Below are 22,772 nucleotides of genomic sequence, written 5' to 3'. Positions count from 1 at the left end.
TATCTAGGGTCCAGCAATGGGATGCTTAGGGTCAGGTATCTGGCTCAGCGCATAGGTGCGGACCTATCTAGGGTGGTGAGGGACTCCAGGAACCAGCTGTAGGTATGGTCAGGGGTCACCATCTTTCCCTTCCCTAGACACAGAGTTTCCCTTTCCTTTCGCCTTTTGCTTGGCACTTCCACATACCTAGCATAACATTATTCCTATTAATTATTTTAGGCACCTCTCCCGTTTCTGGGCAGGGATCTGCTCCCTTCTCCTATAGCTACAGCCCTTTTCAGTGCTCCACATTGGACTTTAGAAGTTGTTTCCCTAAACAGGGAACCATTCCCTTACCTTTTGCCGCTCACTTGGTACTTCCCCATACCTAGTGTGACACCTACAGATCCTACAGCCATTTGCCTCTTCCTGCATCCTAGGCCTCTGACATCCCTTTTATGGTCCTCTACGAATGAGCAAAATAGCACCATTTTTGGGAATTTAAAAAAAGCAAATCACAAAAATTTAGATTTAGGAGAATCAGAATTATTTTTTGTAAAATTCAAGGCAAATTGAATTCCTTTTGAACCGATTTGCTTATTTCTATTCACGAGACATGGCATGGATTATGCGATGTTGAAAGATGTTTGCAGCAGTCTTTGGATCTGTACTCGAATGGCCAATAGCGAGGTTTTCACACTTTATGTTTTCAAGCCTAAAAAAAAAAATAAACTGCTAAAAAGCCAAAAGAAAAGCAACAAAGAACAATATTTTTTCTAAAAAGTAATTTAAAAAATGAATAAAAAGCTTAAAAAGGTACATATATTCTTCAACATATCGCGATTCGCGACCCTTCAAGACTTAGGTAAATCGAAGTATCCTAAATGGAAAAATGTGTTCACAACTGAATACAAATGGTGTGAAATATTTGATTAAAAAAAAAGGTAAGAAAAACAAGAAACAAAAAAACATTAATACAACATGTTCCATTTGACAAATCTAAACATTCCGTGGGTAAAGATGTGACAGTTCTAATTTGAGAGGTCAAGAGTTAATTGCAGGCTGAATTTCCCATGGCTCACTGAATGTGGATTTATTTGTCAGCTTTTCTGAATGAAGAATAAGTCGAAAATAATCAACCCCTCCGAAATGTCAATTCACTGCGTTTACATAATGGCTTAAGAACGTGTTAAACTGTTATAGTATCCATTTGGAAAAAAAAAAAAAAATTGAATTTTTTTTTTCTCTCGTCGTAATCAATAGCAAAATTACACTTCCTCCGCTCAATTCCAAAAACAAAGCCTCCCGCACTTTACTATCATTATCCTACCGTAAATCTGCCACTTTACAATTACTTTTCAATTCCGCTATCTATTTCCAGCCATATTTTTTTTATTTTTTTTTAAAGATATTTTTATTTGTGGCGGTTACTTTAAAAAAATATAGTAATAAAAAAAAAAAGACTTTTACAGAAAAAAAAAAAACTAATAATTGCTAAGGAGCCAATTAAATTCTGAAAGCGAGATGAAACCGTACTTATTTCCCCTGGTGATTTTATGCTTTTAAACTGCCTTCCGTGTTATGGAGAGAAAAAAAAAAGAGAGAGAGAAAATATAATTTCTGAAGCTGACAGAACTCATTGTTCGAGAAATTTTAAATTCAAAAAAGTTAATAAAGCCAAAGTATAAGATGAAGGGAATTTGCATTTCACAGATTAACAACATGTACAGCAAGAAAGGAGATCTGCCTTGCCCCAGGTGATAATTTAAGAAACCTTTGCATATTTTATTTAAAACTGGGCCCAGTTTGGCTGGGTAATAAAACAGACAGATAATGATTAGAAGGTCAGCCCTTCAGGGCACACAGCTTGGGCCCTAGCAAATACCAAACAATGATCCCACAAGCCTGGCTTGCTGAAGATTAGTCTAATTGCCTGCTGATGTTTTATTTTTTTTTTTCTGAAGTTTTTTCTTTTTTTTCTTTTTTTTTTCCTCCGTTCTCTTTCGAACGCTAAGCAGGGTGGCAGTTTCATATTTGCATTTTTTTTTAATTCATCAGCTCTGATAAGCAGAAAGTTTGTCTAAAAAATTCTCACACTCCTCCTCCTAAACAAACTTTCACCCTCCCTTCGTCTTCTGGTATTTACTTCTTTTTTTTCCCTCTCTTACTGTGTGATTTGTTCTTTGGATTTTTAAATATTTTTATGTTTGTTTTTTTTAATGTAGAGATACTTTTACATTTGTTACCTAATATTTAATATTTAATTTATTTTTTTTAAAAAAATAAAAATTACAAAATATCAATTTAAAGCAATGCCATTTTTTTGTTAGCTAATATTCAATATTTATTTATTTTTTTTTTTTTAAATTATGAAAATTAAAATAAAACAATATGAATTTGAAGCAAAACCATTTTTTGTTACCTAATGTTCAATTTCTTTTTAAAAAATTATGTAGATAAAAATTAATTTAAAGCAAAGCCATTTTTTGTTACTTCATATTCAATATTTAATTTCTTTTTAAAAAAAATTATATAAAAATTACTAAATATCAATTTAAAGCAATGCCATTTTTTGTTACCTAATATTCAATATTTATTTTTTTTTAAATTGTAAAAATTAAAATAAAACAATATGAATTTGACGCAAAACCATTTTTTTGTTACCTAATATTCAATTTTTTTTAACAATTATGTAAATAAAAATGAATTTGAAGCAATGATATTTTTGTTAACTAATATTTAATTTCTTTTTGAAAAATTATGTAGATAAAAATGAATTTAAAGCAATGCCATTTTTTTGTTACTTCATATTCAATATCTAATTTATTTTTTTTTAAATATGAAAATTAAAATAAAACAATATCGATTTGAAGCAATTCAATTTTTTTGTTACCTAATATTCGATTTGTTTTTGAAAAATTATGTAGATAAAAATGAATTTAAAGCAATGCCAATTTTTTGTTACTTCATATTCAATATTTCATTTATTTTTTTAAAAAAAATATGAAAACTAAAATTGGGCCTAATATCAATTTGAAGCAATTCCATTTTTTTGTTACCTAATATTCAATTTCTTTTTGAAAAATTATGTAGATAAAAATGAATTTAAAGCAATGCCTTTTTTTGTTACTTCATATTCAATATCTAATTTTTTTTTTTTTTAAATATGAAAATTAAAATAAAACAATATCAATTTGAAGCAATGCCATTTTTTTGTTACCTAATATTGAACTTCTTTTTGAAAAATTATGTATATATAAATGAATTCAAACCAATGCCATTTTTTTGTTACTTTATAGTCAATATCTATTTTTTTTTTTAAATATGAAAATTAAACTAAAACAGTATCAATTTGAAGCAATTCCATTTTTTTGTTACCTAATATTCAATTTCTTTTTGAAAAATTATGTAAAAAATGAATTTAAAGCAAAGCCATTTTATTGTTACCTCATATTCAATATTTAATTTATTTTTTAAAAAAAATTATGAAAATTAAAATAAAACAATATCAATATAAAGCAAAGCCATTTTTTCTACCTAATATTCAATTTAATTTTGAAAAATCATGTAAATAAAAATAAATTTAAAGTAATGCCGTTTTTTGTTACTTTATTTTCAATATTTAATTTATTTTTTAAAAATTATGTAATTGAAAATAAAAAAGATCAATTTGAAGCAATGCCTTTTTTTGTTACTTAATATTCAATCTTTAATTTATTTTTAAAAAATGATGTAAAAAATAAAAGTTGTAAAAAATTATTAAAATTATTAATATTGCTTTAAAAATGTAAAGAACTTTCCTCACTTCTAGTTCATAATATATACCTTATTTTTTGGTTTAAAAAATGCCCCAGATTATAAGACACACCCTAAATTTAGTGAAAAAAAAGTGAAAAAAAAATGGGGACTGTCTTGTTATCCACTGGTTTCTTATAGGGGGAGGGGTGGCAGCGGTGTTGGAGCAGGGTCAAAGGAGGCAGGGGCAGTAGTGGAGTAGGGCGATGCTACGGGTGGTGTCCCAGATGCTGTCCCAGAAACTGTTGGCGGTGCAGGCTTCAAAGAAATGGCACCCGGAGTCGGCGTATGCACAGATGGAGCTATCAGCTCAATGATGCCTGAGATCTTATCTGTGCAAGTGCCACCTCCAGGCGCCAGTTTCCTTAAGTCCGCTGAGGGGAGATCAATGGACCAGAGGCAGTGCGTGCATAAAGGAACTCTTTGCCCCAATATATCAGTCTCTCTCCTAGCATAGAAAACTTCAAAAGGAACCTGAAGATCCCCCTCTTCCAACAAGCCTACAACCTACAGTAACCCTCAGTCCACTATACCTTGACACAACCATCTCCACCTTCACCTACTGTATCGTCACTCATCCCTTGTAGACTGTGAGCCCTCACGGGCAGGGTCCTCTCTCCTCCTGTACCTGTCTGTTCCGTGTTTTGTTTATGATTATTGTACTTGTCCCTATTATGTATATCCATTTCACATGTAAAAAGTCATGAAATAAATGGTGCTATAATAATAAATAATAATATTATAATATGATATTTATAATAGATTTAAAGGGAATATTTTGTTTCACTTGACATGAATCTGATGTAAGTCTGATTTTCAATTATTTTTTGGACAGATGGATCACATTAGTGATGAGCAAGCACTTCCATGCTCGGGTGCTCGGTACTTGAAACAAGCAGTCAGACACTCGGACAGGCTTGACTTATATACTAAGTATAATGGACGTCAATGGGGAACCTGAGGATTTTCCTGGAAGACTTACCCGAAAAATAGTTGTTTCCCATTGACATTATGAGTCGAACATGTCCAAGCATCAAACTGCTCGTTACAAGCATCGGTCATGCAACCATGGTAGTGCTCTCTCCTCTTATCACTAGATCACATCTATTAGCTAGATTTTCTGGGTTCCCATATCTCAGATTAGAGGGAGAAATATAATCTGTGGCTTAACTTGAAGCTTATTGGCCCAATGAAAAAGCTCAAAGGGGCCCCCAAATATTATAAGTCTTTAATAACATTGGTCTTTTCATTTAGGCGAGGGGAATTTTTGGATTCCGAGCCCAGGTGCTATTGCAACTCCAGCACTAATTGTAGTTAGGCCCCTGGGTATTTTGAGTCATCAGTACAGATGAGTGAACCCATGGAAGTTTGGTTCGGCGGGTTCAGCCAAACTTTAGATAAAGTTCGGTTTGGAACCTGGACTTGACCTGAACCCCAATGGAAGTCAGTAATTGGGCAGTCCAGATCTGCGCCGACATGCAGTCAGCCATAAACAGATCACTTCCAGGGGTGGGAAGACGGGATTTTAATTTTTTTTTTTTGTTTGGTGCACACTACATTTGATCAAGCTGTTGTTACCCCTAGTGCGAGCCGTTCAAACATGGCAAATGGCTCGCTCTGGGCCAAGCATCAAGCATACCGGAGCACAGTGGTTTGCATACGTAAAGCACCCAAACTCCTAACCAGAACTGTTTTTTTGTAAAGTCTGTGTTTGGTATGAACATCAAACACCAGTCCGCTCATCTCTAGTCATCAGGCTACTTTGGGGGGAAAAAAGGCTAGACGGTAGCTTATTTTCTAAGGGTTTATCTTGTAAAGAAAACGCTATTTTATATGCCTTGTAAAGACTAGTGGGGAGCTATATTAGCCCCTCTGCCACATGAGAGGTCAACAGTAATATAAATGGCACATGAAAAGTGGGATATTTTACATTGAGGTCCGGATACTTCAAGTTATACATCTGAAAATGGGTCCTCCTCCCAGAAATATTGAGTGAGATCTGAGAGCTTTATCCCTCACTCTCTCTGGTGGACACGTGTCTATTTATTTCCATTATTACCACTAAGACTAATACTGTACTAATATTTTAATTACTCATGTCATCATGACCTTAGAACCATTTGCATAATATTGTGCTTCTAAAACACGTGAAGTTATTGACTCTACAAAACATTGAAGATGTCCTGTAAGATGTGGCACCAAGATGTTAGCAGAAGGTCCTGAAATTTGCAATTTGGAGCTTTCATAAATCAGTTATCTTATCTAGCACATTCCAAGGATGCCAAATTGGATACAAATCTGAAAAATTTGGGGTGTTGAGGTAGCAGTCACTTGACGGCTCTAGTGCATTCTGGAGATCAAAAAGAAGTATGAGTACTAGAAATGGCACATGGTAGGTACAGGGATCTGAAGCATTGAGGGCAAGAAGCACTAAAGTGTTTAGCTGACATAATGTGGAGTCCACCCCTTTGTCTGGTCAACTCGGCCAATTCACGTTTTCCCACTTGAGATATACACCCAAAGTCAATGAGACCCCAAAGTCAATGAGACAGATATTGTTTTTGGTCTCCATTCTTATTCCTCATGCCTTTAGGAAAATGGATGTACAATGTTATGCTTTCACTGAGAAGAGCTATTATTCCTCTTACTTCATATATGTTTTTTTATTCTTTTTATAGACGTAAATTCCATTTGTGCAATCTTGATTCTTGACATCTACTAGATTAACATAAAGTAAAATAAAACAGAAAAGTCATATTAGTCAACTAATGACCACTGAAAAGTCAACCAAACTGCAATGAGTTCACTTGCAACAATCAACCCTTGTAATAGTTGCCTGATGGTAAACAGACTTCATGAGACTTGTCATTCACGGTTGGTCTGTAAAGGTTGTCAATGTTAAAGAGAACCGGTCATGCAGTTTTTGCTACCAAAACCATGGGTGGCATGAATCAAAGTCAACACAATTGCAGTTTTGTGTATTTTCTCTGATACACTCTGGTGTTTTAAAGAAAATACAGTTTAAAGATCCGGCTGAAGACCATAGGAAGAGACAAGTCCAGTGCCAACCCAAGCCAACTTCTCCCGCATTGCTACAGGTGAGTGACAGTTCTCTCCCCATGTATAAAGCAAGATTTACTATAAGACCAATATTCCTAAAATTACTAATAATATCGCTATATAAGACTGAATAATAATCCAGCAATAATCGTATTGCAATATAACAGACAAATATCAACAAATCATATCCAAATCATATTACCAGCATATACAGTAGTGATAATACCACCATACTGATCATTAACACTAGAACTACTGGACTCGTGACACCTATATAGAAATACATGGTGCAAAGTAGTCAAAATGACTACCTCAGTAGTTCTAGTGTTAAAGGGGTTGAGGTGAAAGTCTGTGACCTCAGACTTCTGAATCCTTACAGCGCGCAGTGTCATTTGACTACAAGTATGCAAATGTGCAATTTCCACATTGCGACTAAACGTACTTGGCTTTACTAAATTACAGCTGTAACTACTCCCGCAGCTGTACTTCTGGGGCCGCTTATCCTCATACATATTCACTGCTTTCTGCAGCCACCGACGTCTCTGATTGGCTGCTGTCAAACCCCACCCCAGACAGCATCTGTGATTGTTTGGCATCACAGAATCTGTGTGCGTGTCGCTATCGTGGTAAGCAATAAATAAATAAAACAATTTGCACCTCCTGGCAGAAAACCGAATCTACGTCAAAATCGTTTTAGTGCATTTTTTTGCCAAGAGATGCAGATTTGGTGCTGAAGTTTCTACAACATATTCCTGCACCCAATCTACAGCTCCTTGAAATAAAATCACATCAAACCTGCATCATAACGCATGTGCTAGTGTTGCGTTTCTTTTGCCAGGAGGTGTAGATTGGGTGTAGGAATAGGGTGTAAAAATTTCAGCACCAAATCTGCATCTCTTGGCAAAAAAAACACAGTTCTCTGTCAGGAGATGCAGGTCTGTGAGTTCATTGAGGTCCCCTGAGGTCAGGCTACCTGCAGTCGCAGGTGGAGGGCCATGGGAACCTTCAGCTGTGGCCACGGCTAACCTGAGTGACATCACCACTGATCGATGAAGCTCTGTCTCTGTCTTAAGTTACAGCAGGCAGTCATGTTCCATGACCACTTGGTGTAAATTCAGATGCACCAGACCTTGTTGTGGCAGTTGAAACTGGGTGTTATGGGGGTTAATAAAGTGGTGAAAGAGGGTGTTTGTTTTGTATTTTATTTCAAATAAATGAATTTTTTGGTGTTTGAGTTTATTTACAGTCACTTACAGATTAGTAATGGGAGGGGTCTCATAGATGCTTCAAATACTAATCTAGGGCTTAGTGGCAGCTGTGAGCTGCGATTAACCCCTTATTACACCAATTGCTACTCCACCAGTACAATTGAGAAGAGCTGAGAAAAGTGCTGCACTTGTCGCATCTAATCAATGCGGCAATCTTGGGCAACTGCAGGCTGTTGTTTTTAGGCTGGGGGACTCAATAACCATGGTTTTACCCAGCCTGAGAATACCAGCTCCCAGCTGTCAGGCTTTATCATGGCTGGATATCAAAATTGGGGGGCCCTTTCATGTCACAGGTAATGAAGGGCATATCTCCCAACTTTTTAAGAAACTGAGAAGGACGTGTATTGCCCCACTTACAGTTGTTTTGTTGCTAAGTGTTCTCACTGACTGTCATCCCTTTCATAACCCATGTAGAGCATGACCCCCACACAGTATGATTGCCCCACAAACTCTACACAAAATATGATGTTGCACAGGACCCAACACAGTAAAATTGTCACCACAATGATTCATACAGTATGGTATTCACCACAGCCCCAATATACAGTATGAGGTGCCCCACAGGTTCCGATATAAAGTATGATTACTTCTTAGCCCCCATACAGTATGTCCTCCAAAACCACCCTATATAGTATGATCTTCACCACAGCCCAAAAATAGTATAATGTACCCATTAGACCTCCTACACAGTATGATGGTCCCCCACAGCCACTCCACACAGTATGATATATTCACCATACACTAAGAAGATCCCCCATAACCCTAATACAGTATGATAGTCACCTCACAGCCCACCATATATATATATATGATGGTCCTTCTCTCAGCCCATATATAGTATAATGGTCTCCCCCTCAGCTTCCATGGAATATAATGGTCCAACTCACAGCCCCTTATATAGTATTATGGTCCACCTCACTGCACCTAGGTAGTATGATGTGAACCTCACTGTCAATTATATACTATGATAATCAGTCCCTTGTATAGTATGATGTTCTACCTCACAGCCCCTTCTATATATTATAGTCCACCAGACAGCCCCTTGTATAGTAAGATGGTCCACCCCACATGCCCTTGAGTAGTATAATGATTCACCCCAGAAACCCCTTTGTAGTATGATAAACCAACCCACAGCCCCATGTGTAATATGATGGTCCACCCCCACAGCCCTTTGTGAGAACGCCGATACTTTTGACAGCATAGCAGACAAGAAGGCCTACGGCCAGACCAGCCCTTCTCCCTACCTTTGCACCAAACAAATCAATTAATAGGAAGTAAGTCTCGTAGCTGTGCTCACTTCTTGTTGATTGCTCATTTGGTCCAAAGACAGGGAGAAGGAAGCCAGCGCTGATTGGACCTGGGGCTTGTGTGACTTCACAACCCCAAGTGAGCCTGGCACCAAGAGACGTGGCACCACTGTGACGACATAGGTAATATGATTTCAATGGAGATGAATAGAGAGAGAAACAAAGATACAGACAGAGAGAGACAGAGAGACAGAGAGAGACAGGGTGACAGATAGAGACAGACAGAGAGACAGAGAGAAACAGAGATAGAGAGACAGACAGAGACAGAGTAAGGCAGACAGGGAGAGAGGCAGAAAGATGGAGAGAGAGACAGAGAGAGATGATAGAGAGGGACAGAGAGAGACGGATAGAGAAGTAGAGGGAGATGGATAGAGAAAGACAGATAGATAGAGAGAAGGATTGAGAGAGGTAGATAGGAAGAGACGGAGAGAAATGGATAGAGAGACAGAGAGAGATGGATAGAGACAGACAGATAGAGAGACAGAGAGATGGATAGAGAGAGACGGAGACGGATAGAGAAAGAGAGAGAGAGACAGAGAGACAGACTGAAAGAGATGGATAGAGAAAGAGAGATTTGAATAGAGAGAGACATAGAGAAACAAGAGAGAGAGACAGACAGAAAGAGAAGGATATGGAGAGACAGAGAGAGACACAGACAGAGTGAGATAATGGGAGAGAGACAGACAGAACTTAGTTACTATCCCGGGCAACGTTGGGTACTACAGGTAGTTGAATATAAAAATCAACATCCCTCAATGGGGAGATAAGGGGCTCACTGAGGTAGGTAACTCTGGGTGGGCGATTGGGCCTTCTTCTATCTCCTGGTAAACGCCAGACATTAAGTTGGAGGAAAACCATTGAGACGAGAGAAATTATCATTTGCATTGTAGCTGATCATTGTGCCAGTAGAATAAGCTATCATTAAGCTAAGTATAATTTCCCATCCTCATGTGTATTTATTAAGCAATTTCTATGGTAGGCCATGGTTTGTGGAAAGTTATTAGGGACAGTCCTTGATGAGTGAGGGCGCCATATCAAATTTAGGGTACCAACCTCCACGGCAAGGAAGACAAGGAAGGGCAACTTCTCTATAAGGACAAGACAGTGGATATTTGTTAGGGTCCTCTGCCTTGTATTGACACCTAACCCCCCCAGTTATTTATTTACAATTACCTACCTCAATGAGCCCATTATATCACTATTGAGAGATGTTTATTTTTGTATTCAATTGATCTAAGTGAATTTAATATCTTTAAAGTTTTTAATAATTTAACTAATAAAATTGTGTTTTTATGAACTCCGTATATCTCTGAACTAATTTCTCGCTACACTCCAAAACATAACCTCCGGTCCTCCCAAGATCTCCTTCTCTCCTCCTCTCTCATTCGCTCTTCATGCAACTGCCTCCAAGACTTCTCCCGAGCATCCCCTGTCTTCTGGAATTCGCTGCCTCAACACGTCAGATTATCTACTACACTCGCAAGCTTCAAACGGAACTTGAAAACTCATCTGTTGAGGAATGGCTGTAATCATCAATAACCCAACTGCTTCACCACCATGCGGAGCTGTCACCTCACCACCATGCAGAGCTGCCGCCTCACCACCATGCAGAGCTGCCGCCTCACCACCGTGCGGAGCTGCCGCCTCACTACCGTGCGGACCTACCGCCCAACCTACACCCCACCTACTTTCTCCTCCCCAAAATCCTATAGAATGTAAGCCCGCAAGGGCAGGGTCCTCTTCCCTCTATACTAGTCTGTCCACTGTAACTTGTATATGTATTCTGTATGTATCCCCTTCTCATGTACAGCACCATGGAATCAATAAATAAATAATAATAATAATAATAATTTAAAAAAAACTATATTTGCAATACTTTCTCTAAGCCCTATTTCTTTTTGTATATCTATTTATCTTATGATCTGTTCAACAAAGGGGTAACAATAGCATCCGAGAGGAGGATAAAAGGAACAACCTAAATTCCAAAATTACAGGAATTACAACTGCTGCTAACAATACAGCAATACACACATAAAAATACAGTGCAATATGCAGTTGAAGTAAGTCTTTGTCTTAAACATCGGAATCATCTTCTTGGAGCCAAAAAAATGTTTCTAGAGGCAAATGTTTTGTGTTGACTTTACTGGATGTCACTTTGAGTGACATGGGGACAATCTCTTCCATACCCTATCATATTCTTGTACAGTATAAAAAGACATATCATATGTCTGAGTAAAATATATGAATAAATGATGGACATTGATGTTACATCGCTGAAACGTTACACAAGTTCTCATAATTGAGAAAACTCTCCTAATTGAAAATATAGAATCCCAAGTTGATTTGATATACTTTACGTAGTGTGTAAATGTATCTTAAAGCTTACATTCATTGAGGGAACCAAATATTATTTATAAATGACATACAGCCATATAACAAGGCTGGAGTCAGTGGCGTATCTAGAGTCCAATGGGCCTTGGTGCAAGATTTGGACCTGGGTCTCCACCTGCATGTTGCTCAAATGTATGGGCCCTTCTAGAAATATAGATCTAGTAAAAACAAGCGTGTTCACCCACCATAAAATAATGTCCTCCTCATGACCCCTTTATTTAATAAGGTCCCCCATACGGGATCCTTCCTATTAAAATGTCCCTCACCCAGGCCCAAATCTGTAATAATGTCCTCCGTCCTGTCCCCTTCTTATTATAATGTCCCCATCCTGGCCCTTTTATAGTATATCACATTTTTGTAAATATTTTATTATATCTTTTAATGGGACAGCACTGAAGTTCTGACCCTGTGATACAATGTACAGTAGTCAGGAGAGAAAAAAAAAATGTCCAGGAATCATGTATAAGTAATATTAAAAATAAAAATTCTTCATTTTTAGTCCTTATTCATTCCTGTTGAAGAGTGAATAAGGACATGTCGTCTGAAAGTAGTTCCTTTATTCTATTGTTCAATGGATTTTTTCCTTTAATTCCCGGATGGACTATATTTTTTTTAATATGGATTAAGATAAAGAATTTTTATTTAACCTGAACGTGATTGCTGTATATTTTTTTTCTCTCCTGCCGTGTGGATGTTCGCCGACTCCTCTTTGGCCGTGCACCGTCTGGTTTGGGAGGTCTCCATATGAATTGGGTGAGCTGGACTTTTTTCTATTATATTTAATGTACAGTGTCAGTATACAGCTTGTATAATGGTGTAAATTTGGTGTCTCCTAAATAACTCATCACACATCCATTAATGTCTAAACCGGCATCAATAGTGAGTAGACCCCTAAATGAAAATGGCCAAATTGTGCCCAATTATCCATTTTCTCTCCCTGCTGCCATGTGACTCATTAGTGTTACAAGGTGCCAGGTGTGAATATGGGGAGCAGGGGTGTTACATTTGGTGTTATCTCTCACACACTCTCTCATACTGGTCACTGGAAGTTCAACCTGGCTCCTCATGGCAAAGAATTCTCTGAAGATCTGAAATAAAGAAGTGTTGCTCTACATGAAGATGGCTGAGGCTATAGGAACATTGCTAACAACAAGAAAATGAGCTGCAGCACTGTGGCAAAGACCATACAGCAGTTTAACAAGACAGGATCAACTCAGAACAGGCCTCACAATGGTCAACCAAAGAACTTGAATGCACCTACACTGAAGGCCCTGTCACACACAGAGATAAATCTGCGAAAGATCTGTGGTTGCAGTGAAATTGTGGACAATCAGTGCCAGCTTTGTGGCTGTGTACAAATGGAACAATTTGTCCATGATTTCACTGCAACCACAGATCTGCCAAAGATTTATCTCTGTGTGTGACGGAGCCTTAAGTCATAACCAGAGGTTGGCTTTTCTGAATAGATGTATGAGTGCTGCCAGTATTCCTGCATGAGCTACAGGGGCGGAGAGTCAGCTTGTCAGTGTTCAGACCATAAGCCACACACTGCATCAAATTGGTCTGAATGGCTGTCGATCCAAAAGGAAGCCTCTTCTAATACTTTGCTGAAAACAAGCAGACTAAGGACATAGATTACTGGAACCATGTCTTGTGGTCTGATGAGATTAAAATAAACGTATTTCATTCAGGTGGTGTCAAGCGTGTGTGGTGGCAACCAGGTGAGGAGAACAAAGACAAATGTGTTTTGCCTACAGGCAAGCATGGTGGAGGAAATATCATGGTTTGGGGCTGCATAAGTGTCGCTCGCTGGTGGAAGCTACTGTTCATTGAGGGAACCATGAATGCCAACATGTATTGGGACATACTGAAGCAGAGAATGATCTCCTTCTTTCAGAAACTTGGCTGTAGGGCAGTATTTCAATATGATGACGACCCCTAAAACACCTCCAAGATGACCACTAACTTGTTAGAGAAACTGAAGGGAAAAGCTGCTGGACTAGACAAGAATGTCTCCAGATCTAAACCCTATTGAGTATTTATGGGACATCCTCAAATGAAAGGTTGGGGAGTACAAGGTCTCTAACATCCAACAGCTTTGTGATGTAATCAGGGAGGAGTGGAAGTGGATTACAGTGGCTCCTGTGAAGCTATAGTGACCTCCATGCCAATGAGAGTTAAGGCAGTGCTTAAAAACAACGGCCACATTGTACTCACTTTTGATGTCATTGGTTTAAAGAATAATAGTTGTGTGTTGAGTTATTTAGAGGGCACACCAAATACACACTGTATATACATGCTGCACACTGACTACTTTACAATATGTGAAAGTGCCAGATCTTCACTGTTGTCCCATGAAAAGATATACTGATAAGCAAAAGGGTAACACTGTTTTGAACTTTGACTTTCAGGCTTCATATTTCACCGTCCACTACAGCTTTGAGCTTGAGACGACCTTCATTTTATAGACAATTATCTTGGTTATCTCATATATAAGTGTGACTTGCAATTATTTAGAATATGATTAGTTATGCAGATTCTTGTCATGTCACTGCATTGTTTCTATTTTGCTCCTGCTGTTTGAAAACTCTTTTGCTTCCTCTATGCTACAAACTACAACCTGTTCTCACATTCCCTAATAGCTCTGTGTTGTATTAGGTTGTTTCTCAAGTGAAAGGTCAGTGGTTAATATCAAGGAGCAGCCATGAAGAAGATTTTCCAAGAAAAGATTAACAGCATCATCCAGCTCATCAATAGTGGTCTCTTAAGGCCCCGTTACATGCAACGAGATCGCTAATGAGATATCCCTGGGGTCATGGAATTTGTGATGCACATCCGGAGTCGTTATCAACGTCGTTACGTGTGACACCTACGAGCGACCGCTAATGATCCGAAAAACGGCAAAAATCGTTGATTGTTGACACGTCGTTCCTTTCCCAAATATCGTTGCTCATTTTGGACGCAGGCTGTTCGTCGTTCCTGAGGCAGCACACATCGCTACACGTGACACCCCGGGAACAACGAACAACAGCGTTCCTGCGTCCTCCGGCAATGAGGTCGGAGTGACGTTAATGCGGCTGCTAATGTGGTGCCCCTGACCCGGTTAGGCACCATTGAGTACTGCACCCATGCTGGGACAGTACTTCCAGGTAATCCTAAGGGCCAGAACGAGGTGTGTACGCATAGACACATAGCAACCAGGTCTCCCACACCTTTAGAGGGGACCCTTGGGTAGTCTCTGGAGGGGGCTAGCTTTCAAATCTTTTCAAGAGGTGGAGCGGAGGGGCTGGGAGCTAAAATGCAAAGATTGTCAGGAAAGGAGGGAGAGAGCCAGTCTGGTAGTGGAGAGTGGCGGTCACGAGGTGATACGCGCGCAGCCACTAGTCAGACCCTGCGCGGTGTAGTGAGAGTTGGCGGGGTGAGAACGGTCACCGAGTAGTCAGAGTAAAGAGGTGCTCCTGGTGACTAGGCACGTACGGGGACAGGTCCCTAGAGTAGAATCGAGTTTAACTATCTGCTAAACCTGCAGGGGAAGGGAACTACAAGTACCTCACCAACCACACAAAGTCCGAGCCTCAGCAGCAACGCAGGGACCCATAAGGAGACAGAGCTTGAAGCCATCTCACCTGGTCCACGCTGCCGGCAAACGGGCCAAACACAGGGGAGAAAAGGCAGTTGCGACTCCCTGGATACAGTTAGGTCCAGAAATATTTGGACAGTGACACAATTTTCGCGAGTTGGGCTCTGCATGCCACCACATTGGATTTGAAATGAAATCTCTGCAACAGAATTCAAGTGCAGATTGTAACGTTTAATTTGAAGGTTTGAACAAAAATATCTGATAGAAATTGTAGGAATTGTACACATTTCTTTACAAACACTCCACATTTTAGGAGGTCAAAAGTAATTGGACAAATAAACCAAACCCAAACAAAATATTTTTATTTTCAATATTTTGTTGCGAATCCTTTGGAGGCAATCACTGCCTTAAGTCTGGAACCCATGGACATCACCAAACGCTGGGTTTCCTGCTTCTTAATGCTTTGCCAGGCCTTTACAGCCGCAGCCTTCAGGTCTTGCTTGTTTGTGGGTCTTTCCGTCTTAAGTCTGGATTTGAGCAAGTGAAATGCATGCTCAATTGGGTTAAGATCTGGTGATTGACTTGGCCATTGCAGAATGTTCCACTTTTTTGCACTCATGAACTCCTGGGTAGCTTTGGCCTGTATGCTTGGGGTCATTGTCCCATTGTCCATCTGTACTATGAAGCGCCGTCCGATCAACTTTGCGGAATTTGGCTGAATCTGGGCTGAAAGTATATCCCTGTACACTTCAGAATTCATCCGGCTACTCTTGTCTGCTGTTATGTCATCAATAAACACAAGTGACCCAGTGCCATTGAAAGCCATGCATGCCCATGCCATCACGTCGTTGCCTCCACCATGTTTTACAGAGGATGTGGTGTGCCTTGGATCATGAGCCGTTCCCTTTCTTCTCCAAACTTTTTTCTTCCCATCATTCTGGTACAGGTTGATCTTTGTCTCATCTGTCCATAGAATACTTTTCCAGAACTGAGCTGGCTTCATGAGGTGTTTTTCAGCAAATTTAACTCTGGCCTGTCTATTTTTGGAATTGATGAATGGTTTGCATCTAGATGGGAACCCTTTGTATTTACTTTCATGGAGTCTTCTCTTTACTGTTGACTTAGAGACAGATACACCTACTTCACTGAGAGTGTTCTGGACTTCAGTTGATGTTGTGAACAGGTTCTTCTTCACCAAAGAAAGTATGCGGCGATCATCCACCACTGTTGTCATCCGTGGACGCCCAGGCCTTTTTGAGTTCCCAAGCTCACCAGTCAATTCCTTTTTTCTCAGAATGTACCCGACTGTTGATTTTGCTACTCCAAGCATGTCTGCTATCTCTCTGATGGATTTTTTCTTTTTTTTTCAGCCTCAGGATGTTCTGCTTCACCTCAATTGAGAATTCCTTAGACCGCATGTTGTCTGGTCACAGCAACAGCTTCCAAATGCAAAACCACACACCTGTAATCAACCCCAGACCTTTTATCTACTTCATTGATTACAGGTTAACGAGGGAGACGCCTTCAGAGTTAATTGCAGCCCTTAGAGTCCCTTGTCCAATTACTTTTGGTCCCTTTAAAAGAGGAGGCTATGCATTACAGAGCTATGATTCCTAAACCCTTTCTCCGATTTGGATGTGAAAACTCTCATATTGCAGCTGGGAGTGTGCACTTTCAGCCCATATTATATATATAATTGTATTTCTGAACATGTTTTTGTAAACAGCTAAAATAACAAAACTTGTGTCACTGTCCAAATATTTCTGGACCTAACTGTAGATCCCCACGGTACTTCAAGTCAGGGGGTTATCCGAACACAGAAGTACTAGGAAGGCAAGCTAACTGGTTACCCTCAGACTGGCCCGAAGGAGCCCCTGGTCCTACCTGGTTCATCACAGCAACGCCCAGGTCAGCTCACAGCAACATCTAAGTGAGTAAAAACCAGTTAAAGACTTTTGGACTCAGCCTGTGTTATTCCAGGACCCGCTATCCTGCTCACCTGAGCCCCTGGGGCCTGCCTCACTCACGGGAGGCTACATCATCTGGCTGCAGACTCCATCAGCCCCAGATGCTTGTAAAACCTGCAGCGGCAGTCATCCACATCCCTGACCACAAGCCGTGAGTGGCGTCATGAGACATATACAAAACTAACAGTACCTGTTGCCATACTGAAGAAGCCCTGTGGCATCCCTGAAGAGGATCAGCATCCCTGGAGCGACACACTCTCCGCCCCTCCACTTCTATTGATGGCCCACTGTGTAACGTCGCTGTGATGCCGCACGAACCTCCCCCTTAAAAAAGAGTTTGTTTGCCGGCCACAGCGACGTCGTTAGGAAGGTATGTGCGTGTGACGCGTACTAGCAATATTGTTCGCCATGGGCAGCGATTTGCCAGTGACGCACGCATGACGGGGGTGGGTGCGATCGCTAGCGACATTGCTAGCGATGTTGCAGTGTGTAAAGCGGCCTTTAGCCAAGAAAATTGCCAAACTGCATCATGTGAGGCCATAACAGTTGGAAGCAAAGAAAATGAAGTCCGTCCATACATTCAAAAGAATGGACATCCAGGCAGAATATTGGAGTCAACAAGTCAGCTCATCACTAGAGATGAGTGATCCTAATCGGCAGAGATCAGAAAACGTTAAAATCATTCGATCTTTGGCCTGATCGTATTGGGAATGGACATCCGATCATTTACCTGCCCATCACAGCCATGTCAAGTATTGCCATGGCTGTGATTGCCCACTGTAAAAAAAGGGAAAAAAAAGGGTTAAAGCAGTACATACTTACCGAGTATCCCCGTTGCAGTAACTGCTCCTGCAGTTTCAGTGCTACTTCTGTGGAGCCCACCTGCACCGGTTGGCCCAGGGACACCACTTCACCTTCAGGGATGCCACAGGGTCTTTACTTTGGTATTTCTGGCAACAGGTATGTGGGTTTTGTATATGTATAGGAGTCGTGACGCCACTCACGGTTTGTGGTCAGTGTTATGGGTGACCGCCACTGCAGGTTTAACGAGCGTCTGGGGCTGATGTAGTCTGCAGTCGGATGGTGTGGCCTCCCGTGAGTGAGGCTGGCCCCAGGGGCTCGGGCGTGTAGAACAACAGGTTCCAGAATAACTCAGTCACAGTCCGGAAAGTCTTTCATCTTGTTTTTCCTCACTTTTGGATGTTTTGTTAGGTACCCATGTATGAATAAATTCACTGCACTCGTTATTGAACGTGAAATAATTTTTAATGAAACGTGGAAAAGAAAAAATATCTATGGATATTTTTTCTTTTCCACGTTTCATTAAAAATTATTTCACGTTCAATAACGAGTGCAGTGAATTTATTCATACATGACTTTCGGGTATTACCCCATTTTCACTTGCACCATCCTCAACTCAGCCTGAGTGCAGACCATTTATTTGTTATTATTGTTAGGTACCCAGGCGATGCTGAGATTAAACCAGGAGAAACCAGGTATCCTTTAGGCCGGTCTAGGGGTAACCGTTAACTCGCCTTCCTAGCACTTCTTGTTTTGGATAGCCCCTGACTTGAAGTACCGTGGGATTCATCCAGGGAAGTCGCTACTGCCTTTTCTCCCCTTTTTGGCCTGTTTGCCGGCAGCGTGGACCAAGGAAGATGGCTCCAGGCTTGATCCTCCTTATGGGCCCCCTCATTGCTGCTGAGGGTCGGACTCTAGAAGGTTGGTGAGGGACTTGTAGTTCCCCTCACCGGCAGGTTTAGCAGATCAAATAAATGGACGTCTACTCTAGGGACCTGTTCCCCGTGCGTGCCTAGTCACCAGAGTCCTCGTACTCGACCGACTGACTCCCTCAGCGTCTTTCTGACTGACTTAATGGTGACCACGTGCAGGGTCTGATTAGCGTGTCTGCGCGCATCTCTCCTCAGGCCACTTCTTCTGCGATTCCCTCCAACCAACTGGCTAGCTCCTCCTACTTTCCTGACAGCCGCTGCAACCTAGCTTCCAGCCCCTCCCTTACACCCCTAGATGAGATGTGGAAGATAGCCCCCTCTTGGGTCTGCCCAAAGGGTCCCTTCTAAGGTGTGGGCAACCTGGTTGCTCTTTGTCTGTGCGTACACACCCTATTCAAGCCTTTAGGATTACCTGGAAGTACTGCCCCAGCATGGAGAGCACTGGCATCTCTGATTGGCTGCTGACAGACCTCGCTCCCAGACAACGACTGTGATTGGTTGGAATCACAGATAAATGAGCAGTTACTGGTAGTCCTGAGTAGAGATGAGCCAATATTTAGAAGTTCGGTTCGCTGGCAGTAAACAAACCAAACCTCTACAGGTCTGAACCTTGCCCAAGGAGGTTTTTAATCACTGATTGGCAGTTTGAGTCTCTTCCCACATACAGCCAGCCATAAGCAGATCACTTCCGGGGCAGGCTTTATCGATTTTTTTTTTTTGTTTCACACTACATTCGATCATGCTGTTGTTACCCCCAGTGTGCGCTATTCAAACACTGCAAGTGGCTTGCACTGGATCAAGCACTGAGCGTACCTGTACCCAGCATTGCTCACGTGAGTTAATTTTGCACGTTAAGCAACCGATCTCCAAACCTGAGCCCTGTTTTATTTTAAGTTGGTGTTTGGCTCAAAAACCAAACCTTGGGCTCGCTTATCTCTAGTCTTGAGACAGCTGTGGACTGGACCAGGTTGCGCTGTAATAGTGGTGGATTGTGGGGTGCCAACCTATGGTAGATGATTTAGAGAAGGAATTCAATGTCTTGCCTCGTGGGAGTGTGACGCCCTGGCCAGCCAGGTAGTCACAGAAAAAGTTAAACCTCCTTGGTACCACCTGATCCCACACTGGTACAGTGAGGCAGCCGCCCCTTCCCCCCAGTGTAACAAAAAGAGCAGGAGGGGAGGAGTTGAGTCAGTTAGTGGAAGGAGAAGGAGAGGAGAGCAGTCAGGAGTTGTGGCTCCTGGGCTGCTGGGGAAGTGGAGAAAGGAGAAAGCCGAGTCTTGGAGCTGAAGTAGAGAGTAGGCACCTGTAGTGGACCGGGGCAGGGTAGTGGCCCACCGGTAGTGTGCACGGGACCCCGGACTTGTGAAAAGAGGGGACTTCCCCCGTCCGAAACAGAGAAGGTGACTCTTAGCTGGAGTGCAGAGGAGAGAGGGCCCTGCTTCGTGTACTGGGTGTGGGATCCGAGCACCACCGTACGGACTACGGACACTGGCAATTTCTGGTTAAGTACTGGACTCTGTGCTTCCTGACCCTACACATGAAAACAGCCTCATCCAACATCAGGAAAACCGAACTGTGAGTTTCCTGCTCCCTGCAATCCCTGCCACCACCACAACTCCCAATTGGGCCCCGGGACTACAACTCCCCTACCCGTGGAGGGGATCCCACCTTGCTGCCCCAAACCATCAGTTCTGGGAACGGTCCCCAGAGGCAGCTGCGGTGCCACCATCTTATCACCGCAACCCACGGGTGGCGTCACAGACAATCTCCCCTGTACATATTCCCCTTTTTCTTTGTTGTGGAGCCTGGGATCACAGACCGGGTCACGCCACCGTGATACCTCTCGAAGCGACCCCATTGTCCCGGCTCTGAGTACCCCCTATCCCTGGGCGACACAGGAGCATCTGGGAAGATAGCTGCTGTGGCCAGTGTGCAGGAAATAGCACGGAAGGATTCTGTTAATTTAGAATTGTGCGAATCAAAAAATACTCGACACAGAAAATAACCAGATATCCCTCCGGCAAGGACCTAGCCAACGAGTGGCTCTTTTTAGGTGACCACCATAACCACCATATTAAGTGGCCCTTTTAGTCAATATCCGACTCTTTGACAAGTTTAAAGATATGACAAGGGAAATACCAAGGCCAGGTATCCATCCACAGACAGCTGTTTCAAGGTATTGCCCCTCATCAGTGTGGAGTAGGATTTTGGCCAGGTGGGAGCAATGCCTAGTAGACCAACAAGACAAAACAATCACTGATCTCGGGAAGACCAGCCAGAGAAAACACTAAGGGGTACTTTGCACACTACGACATTGCAGCTGCAATGTCGGTGGGGTCAAATTGAAAGTGATGCACATCTGTCGTCGCTGTCGACATCGGAGTGTGTAAATCATTTTTGATATGATTAACGAGCGCAAAAGCGTCAAAATCGTATCATCGGTGTAGTGTTTCCATAATGTCCCGGGAGCGACAGGTACGATGTTGTTCCTCGTTCCTGCGGCAGCACGCATCGCTGTGTGAGAAGCCGCAGGAGCGAGGAACATCTCCTTGCCTGCGTCCCGCGGCTCACGCCGGCTATGTGGAAGGACGGAGGTGGGCGGGATGTTTACGTCCCGCTCATCTCAGCCCCTCTGCTTCTATTAGCCGCCTGCCGTGTGACGTCGCTGTGATGCCGCACGACCCACCCCCTTAGGAAGGAGGCGATTCGCTGACCAGAGCGATGTCGCAGGGCAGGTAAGTGGATGTGAAGCTGCCGTATCAATAATGTTCACTACGGCAGCTATCACAAGATATCGCATCTGCGACGGGGGTGGGGACTATCGCGCTCGGCATCGCTACCATCGGCTTGCGATGTCGTAGTGTGCAAAGTACCCCTTACACTGCCGTCAGCCATCTGGGAAGATAGCTGTTGTAGCCGGTGTGCAGAAAGTAGCACAGAAAGATTCTGCTAATTTAGAATTGCAATATTTCTTAGGTAGTATCGAAAAAGAAATGTAAAATGCTGCCATGTATAACCATCTATGTGAAAACTCTGTCAAATCCATATGCAAATACCAACCATTCTGATGTCAGCTATATGTTATGTCTTTTCATCTTCTTCCTCAGTAAAAGGCTTTCTATTGTTGTCCACTATAATGGCCTCTCCTGCTTCCTTGTTCATCCCCTCCACCACTCTACATGGCAGGCCATTGTCACCGGCCTCTAAGTGAACAAGTGCCAATAGTGTGAGAGAGCATATTGTTACCATATCATGTGTTTCACTGTTGATGAGGGTTTACAAATCCTACTCAGCCAATCAAAATCTTATAATGCCTCCCTGGTTTCCTGACCCACTAGAAACCTTTTTGCCGCCCATTTTTTCAGTTCTCGGAAGACCAGGGAACATGTACCATGGTGTCCAGCTCGTCTGACTTTCTTTAACTTACTTTACACACAAAAATTGCAAAGTGGTGGGAAGGTTGGGTTACAATTGTTGTTTCAGAGGAAACATAGCTGTTATCCAGCCTTCCATATGCACAAAACACAAAAGTGAAGGAGAGAAAGAAAAATAATGTCACTGTGTATCTACTATAAGAATTAGGGAGACATGTTGAATAACTGTGAGGAGGGAAATAGCCTGGAAAAAAAGTAAAATTCTATATATATATCTGTGACGCCTCTGGACTATTCAGGTCATCACAGGGTACTGCA

This window comes from Anomaloglossus baeobatrachus, chromosome 3 (genome assembly GCF_048569485.1).
Source record: "Anomaloglossus baeobatrachus isolate aAnoBae1 chromosome 3, aAnoBae1.hap1, whole genome shotgun sequence".
NCBI lineage: Eukaryota > Metazoa > Chordata > Amphibia > Anura > Aromobatidae > Anomaloglossus > Anomaloglossus baeobatrachus.
This window is presented reverse-complemented; position numbering follows the sequence as displayed.